This window comes from Cynocephalus volans, chromosome 5, assembly GCF_027409185.1.
Source record: "Cynocephalus volans isolate mCynVol1 chromosome 5, mCynVol1.pri, whole genome shotgun sequence".
Classification (NCBI taxonomy): Eukaryota; Metazoa; Chordata; class Mammalia; order Dermoptera; family Cynocephalidae; genus Cynocephalus; species Cynocephalus volans.
The window spans coordinates 156,332,211-156,358,968 of NC_084464.1; the positions used below are offsets into that span (position 1 = coordinate 156,332,211).

Consider the following 26,758-nt stretch of genomic DNA (forward strand, 5'->3'; position numbering starts at 1 on the left):
TTTTGGTTTATATTTTCATATTGGAAATTCTAAAATGAAGATAAAAGATTGACAAAAGCCAGAAAGGAACATTATTCAATGGTAATTAGGCAGGTACAGCCAAAAAATATTAACAGCAAAATAAACAGTGATAGGATTCTAAATATAATCATATGAACAGTTAAGATTTTCTAAATTGTATCCTTAGGAGAGGTTAATGCAGAGGAAATAATATTGTAAGAAAGGAATAATGTGGGGAAAAAATGACTCCTTTGTAGATCTTAATGATTTCTGTTTTCTTAAACCCAGATTAGGTCCAATTAGGTATTTAATAAAGCTTTTAAGAAAAATGGAAGTTTATTCTGTTTGGTGATTCTTTATCCCCCCATCCCAAAATCTATTTGGGAAGAACAAAAGCAGTTTAACACGTTAACTCTTCAAACAAGTTTTATTGTTTGTTTGTTTTTTTAGTATCATTTCTAACAGCTGATCTTGAGATCCACACATTGCCAGGTGGCAAAGCCTTGTAAAAGGGCTTCCAAATGCACAAGAAGTTGACTGGTCGAGGTTATTTTAAAATCATTTCACCTCAGGGGTAGGGAGTCTTTTCGTTGACAATCTCCAGGTGAGCACCCACCCGTTCTTAGAAATCCTCAGCACTCCCAAAGCCCCCAAACTCCCATGGACTCAGGCTCATGAAAAGATTGCTCTTCCCCTTCCCCTCTGGACCTTCCTCTCTGTGTAGCCAGGCGCCTCAGAATCTCCATGGTACAGGCATCTTCTTCCCAGAAAGCCAAATTTTGGTGGCCGCTAAGCTAGAGTGTTCTAGGACATGCCCATGTGAGTTCACAATCCACTCAGAGAAGCGGTGGCCCCATGGAGGAAGTACCTTTTCCTCCAGTAGCCAGCTTTCTTTGGGGGAGCCCCCAATTCCTGTTCTGCCACTGTCATAAGAGTCTAGAAGGCTCTGGAGCCCTGATAAACCAAGGGTAGTTCCCAGATCAAAGGCATTGGCCTCAGCCTGGGAGCCCATTCCAAACTAGCTGATGATTCTGATGAATCTGCATTTCAGTGAGTGTCCCAGATGAATTTTACACACATTAAAGTTGGAGAAGACCTGTCATGAAGGAGCCACTCTGGGAGAGGATTTGAAAGCTGACTTGAGGAACCTCAGGAATGGCAAGTCAGGGGGTCAGATGAGGGTCTCCCCAGCATTCATTATGTGGCTGCTAGTCAACCTAGTGCCTTACAAACACGTGACCCAAAACTCTCCTTTCCACTGCCATCCTGCTTCTGAGAGGAAACCTGGGGATTAGAGACAAGTGTTACAGGTATGATGTTAATGTGAAGAAGCTTTATTTCATCACCCAGTCCAGAGAGGGGCAAAGACACCTCTAGCAAAATAAAGATAGGCTCATTACTTTCATTACAAGAAATAGGGTCAAAGCTATAGAAAGTAAAAGAAATACAAATTCCAAGATGTCCTACCTTACAAATGGGAAGCTCAGAGCTGCCACGTACGGTGTCATTTTGCAACTTAGAAAAAGGTGGCAGGAACATGGCTTTGCTGCTGGTTAGTGCTTTTGGGTAAAGAAAAAGGTGCCTTTTCTTCAGGAGGGTTCCAGCCTCCCCTCACCCTGTCAGCACCTGGAAACCTGCAGCACAGAGAAGACATATGACAGGACAGCAGGGCGGCTGACTTCAGCCACCGGATAACTCAGGTTCCCTCCACTATGCTGGTCAGGTGAACGGTTTCATTTGCTGATCTTATACATCATAACAATTTATCATCTTATTGCATGTAGAGTTGTTTGATGTCCACCACTTATTTTTAAATGTTAATTTTCTCCTTATAAAAACAATATAATTACATTACAGGAAAACAAGAAAATCAAATCATCAGCCACAATCTCACCACCCTAATCCAACCCAAAGTAGCATTTTGGTATATGTCCTTCAAATTTTCTCTGGTGTGTTCTGCAGCTCTGTGGATATCTCCTGGCCCAGTGACACATTCCAGGCCCTGCATTTAGGGATTATGGACCACATTCTAGAAACTGGTGTCTGAACTGGCCTTCAACATCCCCTGCACATTGATGTGGGCTCTGCCCACCTCACTCCCACCCTTTCTTCATGTGGTTGTCTTCCCATTGTCCTGCTCTTTAGTTTAATGATATGTTAGTCAATAACTTAAGCCCCTGATCTGACTTGGGACCCTACTCTCCCTGTCCCCACTTCGTGGTTGCCACCTTGCTTTCTCCCCCATAGCCAGTACCTCTTCAAGCAGTTGACCTTCAAGAGCTCCCACTTGGCCTTTGTACTCTACTTTGACCAAACAGTGTGGTCCAGAATCATTTTCTTCCTGCCTTGAGCCCAGAGGGTGGAATTTGGGTGCTTTTTCCCTTGTGCATGTATCATCTTACTTGATTGCTGTCTGCCTTGACCCAGTGCCTTAAGTTATTTCAACTCTAGGGCCTCATAAGACCAACACTGTTCACAGCAAGTGTCCAAATCTTTCTTTCTGTTTTTACTCATTCTACCTTCATTGCAGCCACCGATCCTCTTTTTAAAGATTATATATTTTTTTGAACTTAGCAATTGTACCTTGTTTCTTTGGCTTCTGTCTTTCTGCTCTCCTGGATTCAGTTACTGATTTGGTTTGGACTCAGTTACTCAAGTTGCTTGTTCTGCCTGCCCGTGATAATCCCAGAAGCATATTTAGTCTTAGCTAAATGCTGGGGCAACCCTAAGGGAACTATTGCAATCAGAGTATGCATGCGAATGTGTATCCTATGGTAGTATGAAATAAGCAGTTTTCCATGTAGCCCAATAGTTTTTTAAAAACCACAAATTTTTTTTTTTTTTTTTTGGCTTTTTCGTGACCGGCACTCAGCCAGTGAGTGCATGGCCATCCCTATATAGGATCCGAACCCGCGGCGGGAGCGTCGCTGCGCTCCCAGCGCGGCACTCTCCCGAGTGCGCCACAGGCTCGGCCCAAAACCCACAAATTTTAATGATTAATGTATTTTCATATCATGTCATGATTTGCTCAGCCATTCCCCTATCGCTGGAATTTGAGTGGTGTTCAGTATTTTGAGTATTTAAATAATAAAGTGGTGAATAACTTGTACAAAAAATTTTGGATTATTTCCTTAAGAAAGTTTCCTGGATGTAGAGACAATAGGTTACAGAATATCAATATTGGTATGGTCCTTGATATATGTTCCTAAAATCGCTTTCCAAAATGATGGTACCAGCTGCAAATGCCACCAGCAATGTCTAAGCATACTTGTACTAACTTCACAGTACTTGTACATTAATGAGAATGTCTTTGTTTCCTCATTCAATGAACAGGTACCATACTAGGGTCTGGGGAGATGAAAACAAAATCCTTGCTGCCACAGAACTCAGATTCCAGGCAGGAAAAAGAAAACAACATGATAAATACTATTCTGTAGGTATTTATAAGATGTTATATGAGACAGATGGAAACATCTAATTCTGCTTGAACTGCACAGAGGAGGTGACATTCATACTGAAATTTAAAGAATGAGTAATTCACTAAGTAACAGGAAAGAAGAGGGATTTCAAGCAGAAACAAAGACATGGGCAAAACAATGGGGATGTACAGTAGTGTGTCATGTTCCAAGGACTGCAAGCTATTTAGTAAGTCTTGGGGACAAACTGGATGTTTTTGGGAGAGTGGCAGGAGAGGATAGCCTGTAGGACCTTGCATTTTTGTGATAAAATGTCTGAATTTCATCCTGTAGGCAATGGGAACCTGCAGAAAAATTTTAGGCAAAATAATTTCATGATTCACCTTCATTTATTTCTGATATAGACTTGGATATAGATTTGTTTCTGGTATCTGTTTAGAAAGGTCAAAGAAGTCAATGGTAGGAGTACGGAGAATGAGTGGAGTAGGGGTAGACCAAAAGCAGAACTGGTTAAGAAGTTTTCTCAACATGCCAGGTGAAAAATGAGGGGGTCTCAATTATTGAGGTTGTGATGGAAATGGAAAAGAGTAAACCGAAGGTATCTAGGAGGCTGAATGGACAGGAGTTGGTAAGTGGTTGTACTTGGGAGGAGAGAAAGAGGAATGGTTAACCCGTTCACCAAGGCAAGTGCGAGAAGAAGGGTTAGGGAGGACGATGTGTTTGGCTTTGGAACATAGAAGCTGAGTTCATGCAGGTGCAGAAATCCAGTGGCACTAGGATATGTGGTTTGCTATTCAGGAGAAAAAAGTGAGTAGCAATGTAAATTTGGAAGTTAGTGTATGGGAGGTAGCTATAGTTTTGGTTACTATCTCTTACAAATTATTTCAGCATGTCCTTTGCCTATTTATCTTTTGGGGGTCTTAATATTTTTCTTATAAATTTAGGTGAGCTTGTTTTATATTATTGTTTGTCCTACTGGCCAAAACCTAGATGTCCCTTTAAATGTTTAGTTTCCATTTTAATCCTTTTATGTTGAGGGAAAATAAAGGTTTGATAAATTAATGTTGTCTATCGGGACAATAAGCTGTGTGAGCTGCAAATATGGGGACAGAGATAGGAAATAGCCATGAACGTATGTAAGCCAACAAAAGCAGGAGAGATGAAGATTTATTGTACACATCCTACTCTCAGCCAGGAAAGAGAACAGAACCAACGTAGAGAGACACCAGTACAGGGCACAGACCCATAGGTGTTCTCAGCAAGTTGGGTCATGTGTTCCCGATCAAGGGTTAGCATGTGATAAAGACAGGAGTTTATAAAGGAGTGAAAGTTTTAGACAATAACAAAACAGCCTACAACATGCTCCCCTGTCCCCATGCCTTCTCTCATGGTATCCTTGGCTCCACACAGCACTGCTCCTGGGGTCTTTGCTTCTTTGTTCTTTTCCTGATCTGGCAGGTGCTTTCCTTTGCTCCTGCAGTGGGCTCTAGTGATGTGGAAGGTTGGGACAACAGGAGGGAGGACCAAGGACCACTTGTATTTTAATAAAAGATTCTGTAATGGGCAAACTTTGAGTCTCTTTTGATGCTGCATTTAATATTTACATTAATAAATATGTATTGATTCAAAATAAAATTTTACCTATAAATCATAAAGTTTCGAATCAAACAAAATTTCAAGATTAATTTTTTTAAATAAAAAAATATTTTAAATGTCCAGTTCCATTTAGTAAAAGTCACAAGGTGTTGCTCTCATTCAAACAATGAGAATGGACTAAAGTGAAAAATCATTGTTTTATAAACTAAACAGAAAGCTGAGGGCACAGAGAAACCTGAAAGACTAAATTTCAGAAGTGATGAGCCCTTCCTAGGACAGAAGGCATCTACAGCCACTTTCATTCTCAGCACAGTGGCAAGAAGAGGAAGATCTACCATAGATGGAGATATGGAGAAATCAGCCTACCTTTTAACAAACTTTTGGGGGCTGTGTGTGGGCTGGCATGATGGAATGAGCTCCAGTCACCAAGCATGTCTGTGCCCACCAGCCAGCTCTTTTCCACAGGTGTTCACCGAAATGTACAAGAGTTGTATGTGGGGAGTGGGGCCACAGCAGGAGATCTAAGAGAAATCCTTCTGAAGCCATCTGGGCCTTGACCCATGTATTTCTATCATCCTTCAGAGGCTGGGGATGTAGTGGGAAAGCAAAAAGCAATCCCTCTGATGGACTCCTGGCCTTCACTGAGTACACTGCAGTGGCTTTCTGAAAGCTGGGCCTAGGGCAACAGGGTAGAAAATCTCCCAAGCACAGAAAGCCAAAACAGGACTTGAGAGAAAAGAGAACCCTTCAGCAACACAAAGAGCAGGCAGCCAGGCTATTATTTAACTATATAGCACAGAGAGATCTCCCACAGTTCAGGGGGCTAGTGGCTGGGCTGCAAAGCATAAAGAAATCACTGGAGTTGCACTGATGCCAGATTCCAAGCCCTGTGAAAGGAAAGTCCTAATTCTGATCTCAAAACAATGAAGATTGTAGAAAATCTAACTAAAGCTGCAACAAAGCCCAGACCTAGCTCATCTACAGATTATTTTGACTCAGTATCTCCCTCACCCAGTAGTGGCATGATAGGAAAAGGGGCATGCCCTTTTCTGGGACTAAATATTTTTTACTTCAGTCCCTACTGGTTTTTTTGCTCACACTGTCAATCATGCAGTAATAATCATGAGGCATACACTGAAGCAAGAAATTGTGACTCATGGTCAAGAAAGAAATGATTAATAGACATAGAGATGCCCCTGAATAGTAGAATGATCAAATAGAAAACATAAATATACTGTGATAAATATGTTAAAAGATCAAGTGGAAAAGGTGTGAACAAATGGGGAATATTCAGCAAAGTGATAAAAACTGAAAAAAAAAAAAAAAGCCAAATGGAAGTCCTAAAAATAAATTTTTTAAATATATAAAAAAATTAAAATTCAATGGGCTTAACAGAAAACTGGAGACAGCAAAGGAAAGGATTAGTGAACTTGAATACAGGATAATAGAATGTACACAAGCTGAAATACTAAGAGAAAAAGAACTAAAAAAAAAAAAAAAGAATAGCACCCCAAGTCTGTGGGACAATACCAAATGGTTTGACAAATGTGTAAAGGAGAGGAGGAGAGCAGGGAGATGTTATGGAATGAATATTTGTGTCTCTCAAAATTCACGTGTTGAAGCCTAACCCCTAATGTGATGGTATTTGGAGGTAGGGCCTTTGGAAAGCAGTTAGGTTTAGATGAAGTCATGATGGCAGCCTCCATGATAGGATTAGAAAAAGGAAGAAAGACCAGAGCTCTCTTTTTCCCCGTGAGCTCACAAAGAAGAGGTCATGTGAGGACACAGTAAGAAGGTAGCTGTCTGCTAACTGGGATGAGAGCCCTCACCAAGGAAACAAACCAGCTGACACTTTGATCTTGGACTTCCTGGCCTCTAGAACTATGAGAAATAAGTGTTTGTTTAAGCCACCCAGTCTATGGTATTTTGTTATAGCAGATGAAGCTGCCTAAGACAGAAGAGGACTGGGCATAAGAAATTTTGAAGATGGAATGAATGAGAATTTTCAAAAATTGATGAAGGACATCATCAACCCACAGATGTAAGAATTTCATGGAACTCCAAGCAGAATAGATGCAAAGAAAAAACACACTTATGCACAATATAGTTAAAATGCTGAGCTCAAAGATCAAGAAAAATCTTAAAAACAATCAGAGGAAAAAAATATTCATTACATCCATCATCAGAAAGACCAGAGACCACGAGGCATTGGAAACCCATCTCTAAAATGCTGGAAGTGAAAGAACAGTCAACTTAGAATTCTATGACAAGTAAAAATATTTTTCAAAACTGAAGTCAAAATAAAAACATTTGCAGACAGACAAAAGCTGGGAAAATTATCAGCAGACTTATATTACAAGAAATCCTAAAAAATGTTTTTCAGACTGAGGGGAAATGATACCAGAAAGAAGCCCAAATCTTCTGGAAAGAATGAAGAACAAAATAAATGAAGAGTAAATTATATGGACAAATATAAAAGGCCTTTTAAATATATGGCATATATAGAATTTGTTTTTTCCCCCTTCCTGTTCTCCTTTCCTTTCTCTCCTGGCACGGAAACTTTGACATTGGAGGAAGTGAGGCCATGAGGAGAGGGAGTGTGCACAGAGTCTACAGTAGTAGCATGTCCCAGAGCTGCAGGAAGTGGCATGGCAGGGACAGGGTGTCATACAGAGACAATGGTGGGATGCCTGGTAGCTGAGGATGTGCAAGAATGAGGAAAGGATGTCATGCAGAGGCTTTGGAGGCAGCATGCTTGGTGGCAGAAGAGATGGAGCAGTGGAGGGGGCAGGGGGTGCAAAGGTGGTAGGGGAGGACTAGGACAGAGTGGTTGGGAGATAGACTACATTGAGCAAATAAGTTATTGGTTGAGCAAATAAGTAAATATGTTGAAGATAACAGGTGCCAGGTTTCTCATTGTCTGATAAGAGATTTATAAATATGGAAGGGGGGAAGGCAAGGCTAGAAAGAATGTAAGAATGTTGAACAAAAAACTTAGAAAGGATATAGAATATTTGAATAACACTGTCAACCTGTTTGATATTTACAGAACACTTTACCCAACAAAGCAGAATACACAATCTTTTCAAGTGCATACGGAACATTCACCAACATAGATCATATGCTGGCTCATAAAACAAGTCTCAGCAAATTTCAAAGGATAGGAAGAAAGAGAGAAAACATAAATTAGAAATATCAAGAATGAAAGAGGAAGTATCACTACAGATCTTACAGACATTAAAAACTTAATAAGGAAAATTACAAAGACCTTTATGCCATTTAATTTGAAAACTTAGATGAAATGCACAAAGTCCTCAAAAAAATACAATTTACCAAAACCACACAAGATAATTAGGTAAGCTGAATAGCCCTATAGTATTAAAGAGGTTGAATGTGTAATAAAAAATCTTTTCACAGAGAAAACTCCAGACCAGTTGAAATTCTATCAAACATTTAAGGAAGAAATAATACTCTTCTAACACAAATTCTTTGAGAAAATAGTAAAGAACTCATTTTATGAGGTCAATATAACCTGCCACCAAACCTGTACAAATATTATAAGAAAAATTATTGACTAAAGTCTCTCCTGATAATAGAGACACAAAAATCCTTAACAAAATATTATCTAATGGAATTTAGCAATATATAATAAGGATATATACACATGTATATACACATATAAATAATAAGCACTATATAAGAAGGATCAAACATCATGACTAATAGGTTAGTTCAACAATCAGTGTAACTCACTACAGAATAAAGGAGAAAACCCAGATGATCATCAAATAGATGGAGAAAAAGTGTCTGACAAAATTTAACACTCATTCATGATAAAAACTTTCCACAAACTAGGAAAAGATGGGAATTTCCTCAGTCTGATATGCGCATCTATTGAAATAACTGCAATTACCATAATACATAATGGCAAAAAAACTGAATGCTTCCTCCCTAAAATTGGGCTCAAGGCAAGAATACCTACTTTTGCCACTTTTATACACTTTTATTTCTATTCAACATTATACTGGAAGTCCTAGCCAGTGCAATAAGTCAAGAAAAAACAGACAAACAAACAAACAAAAAACAGGCATACAGATTGTAAAGGAAAAGATAAAACTGTTGTATTCACAGACAACATGACTGTGTATGTAGAAAATCTTATGAAACCTAAGGAAAAAAAAAGTACTACAACTAATAATTGAATTTAGCAAAGTCATAGGATATTATGTTGATCGATAAACAAAAATTATTTTTTCTACATACTAACAATAAAAAATTGGAAAATGATATTTTAAAAATATCATATCATTTACCTAGGAAATAGATCCATACATGTATGTTCAGTTGAATTTTGACAAGATCACAGGGAAAAGAAAGTCTTTTAAACAGATGGTGCTGGAACAACTGGAGACCCCTGTAAAAAATAGACTTTAACGTTTACATTACTTCGTACACAAAAATTAAGTTGAGATTAATCATTGACAATAGCTAAAACTATATAACTTGTAGAAGAGAATATTTGAGAATATCTTCACAACCTTGATATTGGCACTAAATATAAAATTAAAAGTTGATAAATTGGCCATAAAAACTAACATTTATTTAAATCATTTAAATCAATAGACACCATTTTTAAAATCAATAAACACACCACAGATTGGGATACAATATTTGTAACATATGTATTCGATAAATGACTCATATCCAGCACATATGAAGTACTTTCACAAATCACCCCCCCCCCCAAAAAAAAATCCCAAATGTTAAAATGGGCTAAAGACTTGAAAACACACATAATGAAAGAAAGTATTGGGCTGACTGATTAGTTCAGTTGGTTAGAGTGTAGCCTTACAACACCACGGTCATGGGTTTGGATTCCAGCCAGCTGCCAAAAAAAAAAAAACATGTACATAGCCAATAAGTATGTGAAATGTTGTTCAACATCATTAGTCATTAGAGAAATGCAAATTGAAATCACAGTGTGATTCCATTTTATACCCACTAGAATGACAAAATAAAAAAACCCAACATATCTAGTATTGAGGAGGATGTGGCATAACAGGGAGTCTCATCTGTTGCGTATTGAAGTGTAAAGTGGCACAACCACTTTGGAGAACTATTTGACGGTTTCTTATAAAGTTAAACAATCTATTCCATGCCCCAACAATTCCCTTCCAAGGAATTACCCCAGGAAAATGAAAACACATGTCCACAAAGGACCTGTGTAACAATGTTCATAGCAGCATTATTCATAATGGCAAAGAACTGGAAGCATCTTAAATGTCCATCAACAGGAGAATGGGTAAACAAACTGTGGTATACACTTGTACGTACATTGAGCTAACACTCACCAAGCAAAAAGGAATGAATTACTGACACACAGTAACATGGGTGAATCTCAAAAACCTTACAGTGAGCAAATGAAGCCAGATAGAAAAGAATACAAACTGCGTGATTCCATTTATAAGAAGTCAGAAAACAGACAAAAATAATTTATGGTAATGAAAATTAGAACTGTGGATTTCTGGAAGAGGATAAATTTTGACTCTAAAAGGGCCCAAGGGAACTTTCTGTGTTGGTGGAAATAAACTATTTCTTATTGTGGGCAGTATTTCACACACATATACATTTGTGAAAATCATTCAACTGAACACTTAAGTTTTGTTCATTTTATTAAATGTTAATTATACCTCAGCAACAATAAAAAACTTTAAAAACATTATCTCAACATCATTGACTCTTAACACTTAGAATCTGTTAAATACATATGGGGGTACTTCAAAAAGTTTGTGGAAAGATTCATATCATGTTTAACTCTATTTTTCCACGAGCTTTTTAAAGTACCCTCATATATTGTGACATTTTCTAGTTACTTCAGGTTTGTGACAGCATAGCCTGTGATTAAGAGCATAGGGGTCTGCAGTCAGACTGCCTGGGTTCCAATCCTGAGTCTGTCATTTACTAACTGTATGACATTGGGGAAGTTTTTTTCTTTTTAAGTCATTTCTGTATCTGAGTTTTCCACCTGTGAAATGAAGATGATTGTAGTACATCCCACATATAGTTGTTGAAGATTAAATGAATAATTGTATTTAAACACTTAGAATAGTGCTAGACAGGTCATAAGGCCTATGTAAATATTAACCAAAATCTCAATGTACCAATCAGTTATAAGGTGAATGGAAGATGTAGTATGGATTTTTTTAAAAATCAGCACTTAATATGAAATCTTTCCCCCTAACATGAAGGAACTTGTGATTTATTAAATGTGAGACACTATTAACGTGTTAAAAACTTAAATCTTGATCCAGATTGATATGATGTGATATTGAAAAAGTTGTGCCAGTAGGAGGAGCTCTGACCAAAAACATTAACAAAGCATAGCCATCCAGACCTTCTGTGCCCTACATTTGTCCTTACCTTGCTCCCTGTGCCATGGTAGGGAAGTAAAATGCTGCTGCAAACGATATATCTTTTCTCCTAGGAAGGCCTACACTGGAATAAATGAATTTGGTCGGGGGTTCAGACTTAATTTCCACTAGAGAAATAATACATTTATGTTGTATTTGCAAAAGAGTATTATTTCCTAGTTTATAAACATATATTTGGGGATTACAATCAGTCTCTTTACATATTTTTCCTTCTTTTGATATCACTGTGTAGAAGAGTTTACAAAAGGCTTTCCTGGCCTCAGACCTCAAATACACCCTTATGTTTCCGTATTCCTTTTACTGTATTTAAAAAAAAAAAACAAAAAACTCTGGAGATCCATGTCCTCATCAGTAAGAGTCGTTTTAAATAAGTTTAATCACCACAGGGAAGAGCGCATTCTAGACTAAAATTAATGTTTTCCAATAGGTGGACCACGTATGCAGCTTTGTTCCTGAAGCTCATTGCATTATGGGTCTTTACGTTTTTGTTATTTATCGCATAGTTGCCCTTGCAGAGCTTGATTTACAATCAAGTCAATGGAAGGGGACACGTCTCACTAATTTCAGGTTGCTGGGCAACGAGTCTTCTCCACTGCCTCTCTTCTGTTGCTCAGGAGATGCGGAAAGGTTAGGAGAAAGTATGTACCATTTAGGTCAAATATGTATTGACTGATTGATTTTATTTTCCTAAAATAGAATCATTTCTAGGAAAACTATAATCTTTGGACTTCCTATTGTCTTGTTTCTCCAAGCCAACTTCCTATTCCATCTTTCAATCTTATTAAGAGAAACAATTAATATTTAGAATTCTACTTTAGAAAAAAAATGAATGTCATTGTATATCTTCTCTCTCATCCTCTGAAATTTTTCATAAGTAATATCAAAGATATTTTTCTTACTGTCATACTAAGTGATATTGATTTTTGTCACCGTATGTGTTTAGGGTTGCCAGAACTTCAGAAGCTGGTGATTTCCTTTATGGTACTTTGACTGTAATTATATGTACTCAAATTATAATGATTCCTTTGCTATCTGACTGGATTTTTCATTTTATATTTTTATTTCTTAAAATAATAATTTAAAAACCTAAAAATAGCTCTCATTATTAAAATAGCTAAAGATAGAATTTTTAACTCGTATAGCTAATCACTTTATTTAAAAGATCAAAGAATATCAAGGCAAATCTACCACAACCACCTTTCCAAGCCTGAACCTTCTCTATCACGACTTACACCTCTGCCAAGTAGTTTTCTGGTCTATATTCTCTAATATCTCTAGGAAAACTCCGTACCTTCTTAGACAGCTTCATCTAGTTCTTCCTTTACTTAAAATATACAAAAATAAATACTGATTAACATGTAGAACCTTTCCCACAAAAGCTTACTGTTATTTTATTCCAAACTGTTACAGCTTTCATATGAACACCTAATTCATCCATCCATCCACCTGCCCATTCATCAATTTATTTATTTATTTATTTATCCACTCAATTATTCATCACTCATTTAATCACTGCCTGCCACTGTTCTACACACTGGGATGGTGATACAACAGTAAACATGAAGCTTACTCTTTTTTTCTCCTAAGGTCAAAAACTTTTCTGATGCCTACTTAGAGTTTCAACACTTCAAAATAGCTTAGATCTATGTTAATATTAGCTGCCGTTTTCAGAGGCTTTACAAAATGAAGTTTTTTTGTACTGCTTTAGCAGTCCCATATACGTGTTTCTTGTTGGCAGTCAGCTCTCCATCAGCAGTGATTCAGTAACCGAGACCCTTTCCATCTGGTGGCTTTGTTCCCTGGGGCCTCAAGTTCTTTGCATCTAGCTGGCCAACAGGGAAGACAGAGTGTGGAGAAGCACACCCATTTCTTAACTGCTTTGGTGAAAAGAGATGCATGTCTCTTCTTCTCATATCCCGTCGGCAAGCCTCAGTTACAGGGCCCCACTAAGTGGAGGGGCACTGGGAAATGTAACCCCTGGCTAGGCAGAGACTTCCTAGTTACAATCTGTCATATGGATGGGCTTATGGCTTATGCTATAATATCCAAAACTTTTGCATGATTTTGCAGTGGTGAGTAAAGTTTTTTCAATACAGGTAAATTGTGAACTGGGATTGCTTATTTCTGTAGTCTGATACTTAAATAGTATTTAAATAAATCTTTCAGAGATTCTTCTCCTTTATCTAGTTTTTTTAATAACAAATTATTTATTCAGTGTCTAATAAACGATTCTCTTTGGAGCAGTGTTTAATTTTATAGGAATGACTTGATGTTTGTATCCATTTGTCCTATTGGCAAATATCATTTCAGAATCTTAAGTTTGCAGTTACAAAATCTAAGCTTTTTACTAAGTTATATTGAAAATTGCTAGCATTTATATAAAGAGAAACAATTTGAGAAAATAGAAATTATAATGGTTTAAGCACATAGTCTTAATGGGAAGGCTTACTTTCCTAAGAGTGCTTGGGTTCCAGAACATTTTTATAGTTTGTCTATTTTTTGACATCTGCTTTTTTTAGAGTGCTGGTGATTTCTGTTAAACTCATGAATAATACCTTTTCACATTTTATTCTGTATCATTTTTTTTTAAAGTTAAGTTTTATCTTGGGGCTTCAGTGTTTTCATTTAGTAAATAGTGTCACTAATCCCCAAAGACCCGGAAACACAAACAAAACGGATGGAAAGGTTATTGAGGTCCTCAGAGTTAAATGTAAATTGAAACAGCTGGGAAGATTTTGTAAGTAAGAAGAAGGCTAACCTAAAATTGCTTAAGCAACAAGGGTATTTATCACATCAGCGAACAAGACATTTCAAGATAGTGAAGGTGTGTCGAGTACATACCGTTTGGCTATTTCTGACGGTCAGTGACCCAGGCTTCTCTCTGCTCCACTGTCCTCACTGTGTTGGCGGCTCCTCTTGTGGTCACAAGATGGCAGCAGCAGCCCCAGGCACTGCATCCTCACCCAGAGGAGCTGTTCTCAGACTTTCTCAGGACTTCTTCCCTTCCCGCACTTAAAAATTAAGGATTCCAAAGAGCTTTTTTAAAAAAATGTGGGTTATGTTTACCAATATTTGTGATCTTATATATTAAAACTGAGAAAAATTTACAATATCTATTTATTAATTTATTTTAAAATCATAAACCTGTTATGTGTTAACACATTCTTTTGAAAAAAAAACTATATTTTCCAAAGCAAAAAACTTAGTGAGAAGAGTGGCATTGTTTTACTTTTTTACAAATCTCTTTAATGTTGGCGTAATAGAGGACAGATGGTTTCTCATATCTGCCTTTCCTCCAATCTGTTGTGTATGGCACATCATGTGGCCTCTGGAGAAGTCCAGTGTATACTCGTAACAGAATGAGACTGAAAAATGCAAATGATATCTCAGTATTATTATGAAATAATTTGACTCAAAGAGCCCCTGAAAGGGGGATCTGTCCTTATGACTCTTTTAAGACCTAAGAATCTGTTTCCGAAAGGCTTTCCTAGCAGACTACCCCTTGTGTTTAATTAACCCGAACTAGACCATTTGCCTATTTCTAAGGAACGAGCATAGTATTGGCAGGTTTGGCTTATACCTATGGTTCTCAAACTTCAGTGTGCATTAGAATCACCTGGACAGTGTGGAAAGACAGACTGCTCAGCCCCCAACACCAGGGTTTCTGATTTAGTAAGTTTGGGGTGGAGCCCGAGAATTTGTGTTTTTAACAATTCCCAGGTGATGCTGCTGCTGCTGCTGCTGGCCTGGGACCACCCTGCAAGAACCACTGGTTTAGCCCCATCAGGGAGTGGGGATGTGGCCAGGCTATTACGTGGAGGAACATGGATATCTTAATAAATTAGGGTTCATTAGCAAGGAAGAGGGGAGAATGGCTGAGGTATAACTAAGTGTTTGCTGTGCTTATATCTCAGAAAACTTATGGTAGACTCCTCCAAAACAAAGAAATACTTGAACATTGGTTCTGTTAATGACTTTTTACTGGTTATTAAGTATATCTTGGATTCATGGTCAAGGAAAGAAAAGCGTGGGTGAGGGAGGAGGGACAGAAAAGGAAAAGATGGGGTAGTGATAGGAATTTAATTTTAAAATGCCCTGGTTTTTCTCTTTTCCTATACAGCTCTCTGGGCTTAAGAACCTTACATTGGATGAACTTGACGTGGAGAAACAAAAGTAATTGGGGAGGTCTACCCCTTGCAAACTCATTTTGATGCTTTTATATTTTAAGAAGTCTACTGGGGTATAAAATTGCATGCAGTTGTGCCCCATGCCACCTTGCAGTTAGCCTTGTTTTCCATTTTCATATGGCTTAGTAAAAAAAAAAAAAAAGACAAAAAACAACAGTGAAAAAATTCCTTATGGGATGTTGGTATAAATATTTCAAACTATTGAGAAGTCATGGGTCAGGAAAGGGACTTATATATTTCTCTCTATTAATTAATTACCTTTAAAGAGCTATAGAATTTCATAGTTGACAAGGATCAGGGAACATACCTCCTTCCCCACTTTATGGACTACAAAGTGAAGGCTGAGAGATGTAGTAAGGTGCCCAAATGTACCCAGTCACCAAATGGTGGTATGGATTATAACCCAAGCCTTGTGACCATGTCTGTTCTTCACAGGTTTTGACTAGTCTCCCATGTGGAGGTTAAAACAAAACAAACAAACAAACAAACAAAAACCCAAGATATAACAAACAGGTTGTATAAAACAGATAAGACCAAGTGTTTGATATTTGAGAGGAGTCACTTCCCCTGTATTGTGCTTCTGCTACAAGCCTTTCCCTAATAGTGTCCAGTCTCAAACACTGCAGCCCACAGCTGCCAGCTCCATGGCTCTCATGCCCAGTAGCTTCCCAGAGGGCAGCCAGCCTCCTGAGGTTTGGGTCAAAACCAGTTCCAGCACACAGCACCTCACAGCCCTGGGACCTCCAAGCCACCTTCTTTCTGACACGGATTCTATCTCCTTCTGCTCTCTCAGTAACTTCATTGTGGAGGCTCCCAGCCCTTCCATGCGGATGGCCCTTACCAGGGCCAGCCTGTCCCACCCTTATCGCTGAACCATAAAGAGGAAGGTGTGGGGTTATTGATCTCTTTCCTCCCAGTGATTTACAAATCATTCCTCCTTCCCAGAGACCACTTCTGCATATCAAGAAGTGAGGCAGCTTTTAGGATATTGCCAGGAAAAAGAAAGTTTTCCCAAGACAGTGGCGCCTGCCTGCCTTGACAGTTGCTTAACTAAGGCCACTTCAGTGCCTTTTGGAAGACCATTGACCACACTGCTTAAAGAAAAATGTGTACCCAACTATATTTACCTACTCAGAGAGTGTCTGGCCAGAATTCAGAGCTCCTAAAGGACCACCTCAGCAATGAAAGGATTGGGAGGAAGGAAGGAGAAAGATGGGCAGAGCATGGCAGCCTGCCACCTCCTCTCTTCTCCTGGGTGGGGGAAGGAGACAATTACAAAAACTCTTCTTCTTCCTCTTTTTCCCCCTAAAGCCATTTTCTCTTGTTTCTCATTTTTTCCTTTCCAGAATGAGCCAAGCAGTCCTTTTCGTCCTAGACCTTGGGTGCAAGGGTTCCTTCGCTCTGGGAGGCACAGAACAGGATGGAGATGAGGAAGAGTTAGCTGGCTGGAGGTGCCAGGCTTTAAGACAGGGTGAGCAGGACCTTGTGGTCGCTTTCTGTGTGTCCAGCCCAGCTCATCAGAGTGAAAGGACAGACACAGGCAGGCCCAAGGCTATGACAAGGCTACCCATTTCCCTGATGACTACCCTATGAGAAGGTTCTTTCTTATCTGAACCAAATCCCCCTCCCATAAATTCCTACACACTGGTTCTTGTTTTGGACAGGTCCAAAGTAGGAGCTCAATAAACAATTAAAAAGGAATAACACTCACACATGACTGCTCTTAAATGGATGAAGTTCAACATCATAGCCTTCTACATTTCTTTCTAGGTTAAACATTCTTGTTTTTTCAACAGCTATAAAAGCATATGGTGTTATAAGACAACTTCTAGTGTCCTCACTATCCTGGTCACCCTTCACATGATGTGCTGCAACTTATCAATGATTAATGTCCCTGAACTGAGAGAAGCAGTCCTCATGTGGCATGGCTAAGCAGAGCACAGTGGGACCACGGACATTTCCTCCCTGTGCCAAATGCTGTACTTTCAATAATGAAGACTGGGCTGGCACTGGCATTTTTGGCTCTCAGTACACACCAAAAAACAAAAGGCTTGCATCTTATTCTCCAAAAGCTCTGGCTCCTTTGCCATCTCCCCATGTCCAAGATCCAGTTTCTCTAACCCTGTGTTGAGTGTCTTGGTGGCTGAAGGGCTTGAGTCAGCAGAAACTTTGGGCTCTGAATTATGTCTCAGCCAAGAAGGAGAGGAGACATCCACCAGGATGCTGGGTGATAGGAAGGCAGGGAAGAGGACTAAAGAGAAGAGCCCCTGGAGCTTCAGTATCTGATGTCTCAGAGTAACATCATGTGGACGGATAGGTGCAGAGAAGCAGAGAAGTGGGGAGAGAATAGAAGTGAACAGAGAAACGCAGGCACCTGGCTGTGATTGAGGATCCCTGTGTCCTCAGGCCCAGTCTTAGGGTAGGACAGAGATGCTCAACCACCGCTATGTTCCCACGTCTTCACAGGTGCACAGCCACATTTTGATGAGTATACAATATTTATGTTGCAACCAAGTTGTCATACTGTTAGCAGAATGCCTATCAGACTCAGTTTGAGCTATGAGCTCATTGTGTGACACAAGGCAGATGTAAGGGATAGCATAACTTTCAAAGAAAAGTCACACATCTCCCAGGACTTTTGCGAGATTGGTCAGGGTAGTAAGAAGTTTTTCTTGAACCTAGAGCTAATGGACAGACAGTTAGTAGAATCAATCATGTATGCCATATGAGAGACATTGTTACTTACAGTAATTATTATTTAGGAATTGTGGATTAGTTTAATTTTTTCAAATCTGTTGCCAAAAATTCTAAAATTTAAAAGTATTTTAAACACAACAAAATGAGTATTGGGTCAGTGGGTTTTCAAAGGGTTCCCATTGCCAAATCTCTCCCCAATGGTTCCCAATTGCCTCAGATTTCTAAATAAGAGGGAAACCTTTTTCATTTCATAACTAGAGAGTCTTTTTAAAAAGTATAAAATGCAGGTTCACAACAGACTTAATGGATTACTGTACACAAGTCTCCAAGTATAAAGGTCTTAAGCATTTTCCTTCTGAAAATGCAGAGGGAGAGAGTAGATCCCTAAAGGGCAGAGGGGAAGGTGGGGGATGGAAGGCACCTGCTGAAACAGGGAGCAGAAAGAATTGTAAAAGTAACCAACAAGGCAGTGTTTGCCTGTGTTAAAAATTTAATAACCCTTAGCTGTTATTTTTGATTGAGTACGTCTTATGTGTCAGGCACATAATTTACTTTACATAAATTATTTCATTTAAGTCTTTCAACAGCCCGGTGAGGTAGATATTGTTATTTGAATGTACAGTTAAAGAAACAGTGTTAGGAATATTGTTCTTGTTGTCCCTTGTTAGTAAGTGGTAGAACCAGGACTTCAATGAGGACCCTTGCTCCAAAGACATTCACAAAACCACTGACACTGTGGGAAAATACACAAGTAGAAAACAAACTTGACGGATTCCATAGTTTCACTGACAGTTGGCTGTATTTGTGCCCAACAGTGCTTGCTTAAGAGACTTTATGCATGTGGGCCATATGGAGAATTATGGTATTAGTAGAAGAGTAGTTTCCAGGTTAGTATTTTTTCTTTTTCAGAAAAAAGAACACATGTTGTTCAGTCTTGATGGTATTTGCTAAATCATTTTTTATACTGTTACTTAGATTGTATTTGTTGGGTCAAGGAAGTTCTTCAACTTATTTTCATCTTTAATCCATTCGCTAACTCTTTAAAGTCTGACAGTAAGGGTTTGGTTTGTCATTATTTATTTCAGGCCCAGAGACAGAGAGACAGAGAGACAGAAAGAGTGAGAGTGACAGAGACTTTAAAAAATGTTATGTATATCAGATCCTCATACTGGCTGGCCAGCCACAAAAAAAAAAAGTTATGTATATATTTTAAAGTAATTCTGTTCAGAAACTGTAAATTTTGAGGACAAGGGCCATCTTATATTCTTACTTTAGTTTTCTCACAGTATTTAGCATAATAATGAGCACTACGCTGAAGCATAATACTCATTATACCGAGTTGAGTGAGGATTAGCTTTTATGTTTAATGTACTTTAAGACCTAAGTGTAGTTTTGTTTCTTAAAGGTTTCAAAATTAAGTTTAGGGGTGTGTACAAAATATTGCTATCAAATAATGCTGATATTAATATTTCTATTAAATGCATTACATTTACACGCATTCATGCTTGAGACAAATATCCTTGTTTTAAAATGACCTGTTTTGGGGCCAGCCCCGTGGCGTGGCGCACTTGGGGGCGCAGCGGCGCTCCCGCCGCGGGTTCAGATCCTATATAGGACTGGCCGGTGCGCTCACTGGCTGAGCGCGGTGCGGGCGACACCACACCAAGGGTTGCGATCCCCTTACCGGACACAAAAAAACAAAAATAAATAAATAAATAAATAAATAAATAAAATGACCTGTTTTGGTTGAAGGGATACCTGCACTCCCATGTTTACCGCAGCTCTATTTACAATAGCCAGGGGATGGAACCAACCTAAATGTCCATTGATGGATGACTGGATAAGGAAATTGTGGTATATATACACAATGGAATACTACTCAGCCATAAAAAAGAATGAAAATTCTACCATTTGCAGCAATGTGGATGAGCCTGAAGAAAATTATCCTAAGTGAAACAACCCAGGTACAGAAAGAGAAATACCGCATGTTCTCACTCATAGCTGGGAACTGAATCCATAAATAAACAAATGAACAACAAAGAGAGACAGAGAGAAGGAAAGAAATAGCAATCACAGTAAAACGTTGACCTTTTAGAAAGAGAAAAGAACAGTGGTTACTAGAGGTGGAAAAGGGGAAGGGAGAAGAGAGGGAGGGGGCTAATGAGGAGTTGGTCAATGGACACAAAGAATGATTGTCTACTGCAATGATGAATAAACTAACTATTCTGATCTAACCATCACACATTGTGCACAATTACTGAAAATCAAAGTGGTACCCCACATGTATGTCTAATAAATTATCTTAAAAATATATAAAATAAAAGACTTGTTTTTAAATTTAAAAACTAGTAGCATTTGTAAACATTTGTTAAGTCATAGGCACGGAATTTAAAAATTTAACGGATCCTTGGTCCTGCTATTTTCTTTTTTTCCTCTCTGACAAAATTCACAGAAGCAGAAATTCTCAAGTCCGAAACTGATTTGAAAACTTTTGCAGACAGGCAAAATAGAAAACAGTGCCAAGCCCTTGCAAACAGTGGCTGCTATTCTCAACTGTACGAGTACAGGGCATTTCATACCTTAAACCAAGGAGGAAAGGATGCTGATCTTGTCTATATTTAACAATTTTAAACCACATATGCGAATAGTCACATGATGAGATATTGCTTCTTTGTACATGATGGAAAAAAAAGGAGAGATGCATAAAGTTTCCGCTCTTATCAGGACATCGGTTTAATAGAGCGGAAAAGGCTGTGAATTCTTCCTTGAGTTAAAATGATGCTATCTTGTCCTTTTCCATAAGACCAACTGAAAAAGAAACCATTATCTGAGGTCACCATCATCAAAGGCTCTTCGGCGACCGTCTCCGGGGGCGTCCAGCCCAGGACGTAATGTGCGTCCTTCCGGCTCAAGTCCAGTTCCGACGCCAGGTCTGTCACGGCACGGCCGGCTCGTGAGGATTGTCCAGTGAGCCGGGATTCCGAGGAGCGGGATAGTTACGCGCGGTCTTCAAGGTCGTCGGGGCTGTGTGTGGCGCCGCGGGCCAGGGCACGAGGACTGCGGGGTGCGCGCGGCGAGTGCAGGGGCCGGCGGGGCTGGCGGGCTGGGGGCTTCGCGGGTGGGAGCAGGTGGCCCAGCGGGGCAGCGGCCCGGGTCAGGGGCGGAGGGGGAGCTCAGGGCGGGCGGGCCGGGGAGGCGCCGCTCGCCGCGCCGGGTCACGTGGCGCGGTCACGTGGCGCGCAGCCGGGCCGGCGGCGACGGTTGAAGGAGGCGGAGACTCGGCCGAGACGCGGGGGGAGGGGGCGGCGGCGGCGGAGGCGGCGCGGGGCTGCTGGAGGCGGAGGCGGAGAGGCGCGGCGGAACCGCGGGGGCCGCCGCCACGGCCGCCCGGGAGGTGAGGCGGGCGCGGAGGCCGCTGTCACCCGGCGCGGCGGGCCCGGGCGCTGGCGCCGTCCCGCGGGAGGGGGCGCCGGCCCGGAGCGCCCGCGGAGCCCCGCCGGGCGTGTGTCCCCTCGCGGCGGGCCCCTGTGTCCGGGCGCGGCGGGCGTGGTGGGCGCGGCGGGCGTGGGGCCCGGCTGGGCCGGCAGGGGCAGGGGCTCGGGGTGGCGGGCCAGGGGTGGGCTGCTGTGGGGGCTCCGGAGAGGGGCGGTGTGGCGGGGAGAGGGCGTCTGACCCCGGAGCTCCAGGCGGCGGTTGCTGCTGCTTTGCTGTTGAGCCTTTTGTTTCCGCGTATAAGGAAATGGGGCGAAAGAGGAGCTCGGGGTGCGTGTGTGTACATCAGGAGGCGTGTGGCTTGGAGCCATTTTTTCTCTTAATTGTGGAGACAGAGAATTCCTGAAAACGGTTTCCCCGGGGAGACGGGGCTGCGCTCCTCCTCTTCCTCCCCAGCGTCTGGATGGAGTGGATTCCCTCCCTGCTCTGCCCACCGTAGCGTCCTCCCGCCCCACCTTCGGCGAAGCCCCGCGGGCGAGCGGGGTGTCTGCAAAGCGGCCCGGTCACCTGTCGTGGCAGCTGCATGGAAATCCCGGTGCTTCTGCTGTCTGGAGTCCGTGCTGTTTCTTTCCTCCAGCAAACCACGCCGATTCCGCTCCTAATGCCAACCCTTCCCCTTTGCCCTGCGCTGAAGACACAGTGCATGATGCTGAATCTAAAGTTTGACCCGCTTGGAGCAGTTAGGGAGGTGTCTACTTCTTCCTGTCAGGACACCACTTCAAGGTTGGGAAGGTGAGGGTGATCTAAGCTTTGTGGAAGGAAATGAGGGTGACACAGTTCTCTCTGGGATAGATGCCTCTTAGGGCCCTACTCGTTCTATGTGCTAAACTGCCCTGGTGATCAGAAAGTCTTGTAAGACTTCTCCCCTTGGGATAACCAACTCCTCTTGCCAGGGAACCATTTCCTGGATTTCTCTATTTGGGGGCTCTCCTCCCTTTTTTATTTTACAGTAGTTCAGCACCTTAAAGATATCCATTGAGTCCTCTCAGTAGGCAGGCTTTTACAAAAGCACAGAGGAAATTATTTCTAGGGTTTTGAATAATGTCAAAACCCTTTGCAGGAGGTCTCTTTCTGTTTGCCTCTTCCTCTGTGTCTGAGGTCTCCATTTCTCAGGGAGTTCAGTTCCTGCAGGCCAGCCCACTGGGAATGGTGCTGTGGTCCTGGAAAGTTCTCACCAGGCTCCACAGCGCCGGATTGCTGGGGTTTGGGTTGTGATGGATGTGAAGTGACAGGACACCTTGCACATAGCCACACTGCAGCCCAGAGAGCAGCCACGCAGAGACTCCTGGTCAGGCTGGGTAGCTTGGAAGCTGATCTCAATGTCGTACAATGATAGCCACATTCAGAAGGGGAGGTTTACAAGTGTCCTCCCTTCTTCTTAATAGATAACCGTTGTGGAGGTGATTATATGAATAAATTGCAAATAGCCAAATCTAGTGGTGAGTTCCTCAATTTAAAGGGTAGTACTTAATTTGTGTGAAAAATTATTAGACGATGTGAATTTCCTTTTTTTAAAAGCTCTGTTTTAGTAAGGGCTGTGAAAGTAGCAGTTTTTTTTTTTGTTTTTTTTTTTTTTATGTGACGGAGGAGGTGTTGACCTCTAGAGTTAGAAGTATGTAGTGCTGACTGAGCCAGAGGGAGTCATATGGGGAAAAATGTTTTTTAACAGCAATGGAACTTTAAGACATGGAGAGTGAGTAGAAAGCCATGATTACTTCCTCTGCCTGAGAAATAATCACATGATGTATTTACTACTGGATATGTAAAAATAATGTCCTCTTCATTTAGACAGGATGTGTTTCTCATATTAAACTTTCTAGTTTTCATATGGAGCTATAAGAGTGGTTGTTTGGCTGTTCACACTTTTTTCCGACCAAATCTCTGAATTTTTTTTTTTTTTAAACCAATAAATGGCTGGTACATGAATCCTGTTTTAAATGGAACCATCCAGCATTGCTGAGGAGAACCCAAGAAATAGAAGAATGTTAGAAATAGTAGCCTCGATTTGGGCCAAATTTCAGCCCTCTCACTAAGTAGTTTACAGGACAGAATGTGAAGCCCAGGTTTTCTTTTTGGTTTTGCTGCAGATTCACTGAGTACCTGAATTCAGGAAGGTTCATTGGATGGCTACCATGTGCATGGCTAAGCTAGGTAGGAATCAGTTTCAACTGTTCCACAGCATTTACAGCATCAATTACAGTCTCTCTCCTGTTCTCTTCTGTGGATGGAGAAAGGGTGATGATGGATTGATTGAGTGGTCCAACTATGCATGTGCTTTGTAAAATGCATTTAAAAATTCAGTAAAACCTGTTATGAAATGCCATGATTTAGTTACTGCATTTTTTCTTGTTAGGATTCTGTGAAATATTTTCAACATTACCAAAAGCCTTGCAGAAATTGTACATTTGCCTTTAGTGAGACTGCTGATACTGTGTAGAATATATAATTAAAATGTCAGATTTCTTTTAATTTGGCTGGGATAATGTTAATTTATTTACTAAACTTTAATATACTAAACATCCTTTTTTTGTGGTAAAATGTATATAACATAATATTTACCATTTTAGCCATTTTTAAGTGTGTAGTTCAATGGCATTAAGTATATTCACATTGTTGTACAACCATCACCACCATCCATCTCCTGAGCTTTTTTCAGTTTCCCAAACTGAAACTTTACCCAATTTAACACTAACTCCTCGTTTTCCCTCCCCCAGTGCCTGGAATCCACCCCTCTATTTTCTGTCTATATGTATTTGACTACTCTAGGCGCCTCATATAAGTGGAATCACGCAGTATTTGTCCTTTTGTGACTGGCCTGTTTCACTTCGCATGATATCCTTAAGGTTCATCCCTGTCGTAGCATGTGTCAGAATTTCCTTCTTTTTATATACCACGTTTTGTTTATGAGCAGTCTAAATTTTTGTATGCTAAATATTTACAACGTTGGTAACATCATGAGACCAGAAACCGACTAAGTTATAGAACCTTTGTTTAATTAAAACAGGAAAACAAATTCATAGTTATATAATGCTTAGTACCCCTTTAAAATACAGGACCCAGTGGGTGGTAAAACTAATAAATGTTATGTCCTTGCTGGATCCTGTCCCTTCTATGTGAATAGTGGCATATGGAACATCTTTCTGAAATTTGTTGCTGATGCAGATGATGTTTTAGTTTCCCAACTGTTTCTATAATGGTGGTATGTTTTGCTGTGTGGAAGGGTATAAAGGGCTCCTTTAAAATAAATATTAAAGGGAAATGGAAATGTTAATATAATTCTGGTATGGGGAAAGTCTTTCTAAGCTTAACACCAAACAAAACCCCATAGAGTAAAAGATTTGACACCATTTTGGCAGTGCCTGTATAGTAAAGAATGGCATGAACTAAAAGACAAAAGAGACTAGTATAATGAGGCAATGTATCTGCCACTCAGCTTCAGCAGTTTTAAAACATCACCAGTCTTGGTTGAGCGATACCTCCTACTCCCCTCTCCTTGGATTATTTTAAAGCAAATAAAAGTGGCACATAATTTTGCCCATAAATATTTTAGTACCTGTCTCTAAAAGAAAAAGACTTCTCTAAAAAAATCACAATGCTTCTATCTCACCCTAGAAAATAATTTCTTAATATCATGAAATATCTCATCAGTATTCCCTGACTGCCATATATGCATATGTAGGGGGTTGTTTGAATTAAGATCCAGTAAGGTTCATACATTGTAATTGGATAGTTTTTTGAAAGTCTCTTTTAACCTATAGGTTCTCTTTTTTCCCTTTGTAACTTTTGCAGATTACATCTCTATAATGTTGAATATGTTCCTTTATTTCTTGTGTTTCCTATACATTGATAGTTTGATTTAGAGACTCAGTCGGAAGAGTCAGATTTTGTTTGTGGTGGCAGTATTATTTCCATCAGGAGGTACATAATGTCTGATTTCTTTCTTATCGTGATATTGGCAACCTTGATCCATTGATTCATAAGGGATTACAATATAGTTACATTCTAATTATATCATTCCCTCCTTAGTTAATAGCTGAAATACTTAAACAAGTAGAAACTCTCCTTTGTCAATTATTTGGTTACCTTGAGGTATAGATTGTATAGAAAGGGTGTGGAAAATGTCCGATTATTTCCCTTGATTTACCAGTTTTCAAAGTCATGAATTGGTGACCTAGCATCCTCTGATGGTGATGGATGAAGGCTTTTTTCATGTGTGTGTGTGTGTGTGTATGTGTGTGTGTGTGTGTGTGTGTGTGTGATTATGAACTCCTTTATTTTAGCATTTATGATGTTTCAGTCCACTGCAGTTATTGTTCATTTTAATGCTCAAATTGCCTCATCATCTTTGGGGAGAGTAAGCTTATTCAGGTTGGCTCCTTCTGACATGCCTGTAGTAATCTAATAGCTTCCTTGCTTTCTAATGTGACGAGATGTTCCAGACTCATCCTGTATACTTCCTGTTTCAGACTTGGAATCAGAACAGACCATTTTTAAAAAGGAAAAAAAAAAAAAAAAAAAAAGAAGGAAAAATAAATGGCCAGTAAACATATTAAATTATTCAGTTTCACTAGTCATTTATAAGAAATGAAATTCAAAGCAAAAATAAGATACCATTTGTTATGGACTGAATGTTTGTGTCTCCCCTCTCCTCTCAAATTCGTATGTTGAAGCCTTAACCCCCAATATGATGGTATGAGGAGGTGGGGCCCTTGGGAGATAAGTAGGGTTAGATGAGGTCATGAAGGTTGGAGCCATCATGATGGGATTAGTGTCCTTATAAGAAGATGCACTGGAGAACTTGATTTCTTCCTCCCTGTGAACATACAAAGAATAGACCATGTGAGCACACAGGGAAATGGTAACTGCCTATAAGCCAAGAGAAAAAGCCTCAGAATGAAACCTGCTTTGCCAGTATTTTGATCTTGGAATTCCAGCCTCC

General features: G+C 40.1%; 1 protein-coding gene and 1 long non-coding RNA gene across 10 annotated transcripts in view; one reads left to right on the plus strand and one right to left on the minus strand.

The window, feature by feature from the left end:
• Positions 1–408: 408 nt before the first annotated feature.
• Positions 409–21,501, minus strand: LOC134378663 (uncharacterized). 2 transcript variants are annotated; one of them, XR_010023673.1, is made up of 5 exons: positions 20,907–21,501; positions 14,285–14,454; positions 9,326–9,426; positions 1,468–1,634; positions 409–1,284 (listed from the first exon to the last, which is right to left on the minus strand). It is a non-coding gene; the product is annotated as an uncharacterized LOC134378663 (long non-coding RNA). The 2 variants fall into 2 exon arrangements; XR_010023674.1 differs by lacking the exons at positions 409–1,284; positions 1,468–1,634; positions 9,326–9,426 and adding an exon at positions 9,788–9,897.
• Positions 21,263–26,758, plus strand: part of TULP4 (TUB like protein 4) — a 246,577-nt gene continuing 241,081 nt past the window's right edge. For 3 of the 8 annotated variants that reach the window (XM_063097969.1, XM_063097964.1, XM_063097965.1), the window contains exon 1: positions 21,635–21,721. The gene's annotated coding sequence lies outside the window, so the exon portion shown is untranslated. Of the gene's footprint in view, positions 21,392–21,634; positions 21,722–22,098; positions 22,552–26,758 lie in introns of those variants that run through there. The other 5 variants (XM_063097967.1, XM_063097972.1, XM_063097968.1 and 2 more) reach the window with 3 other exon arrangements.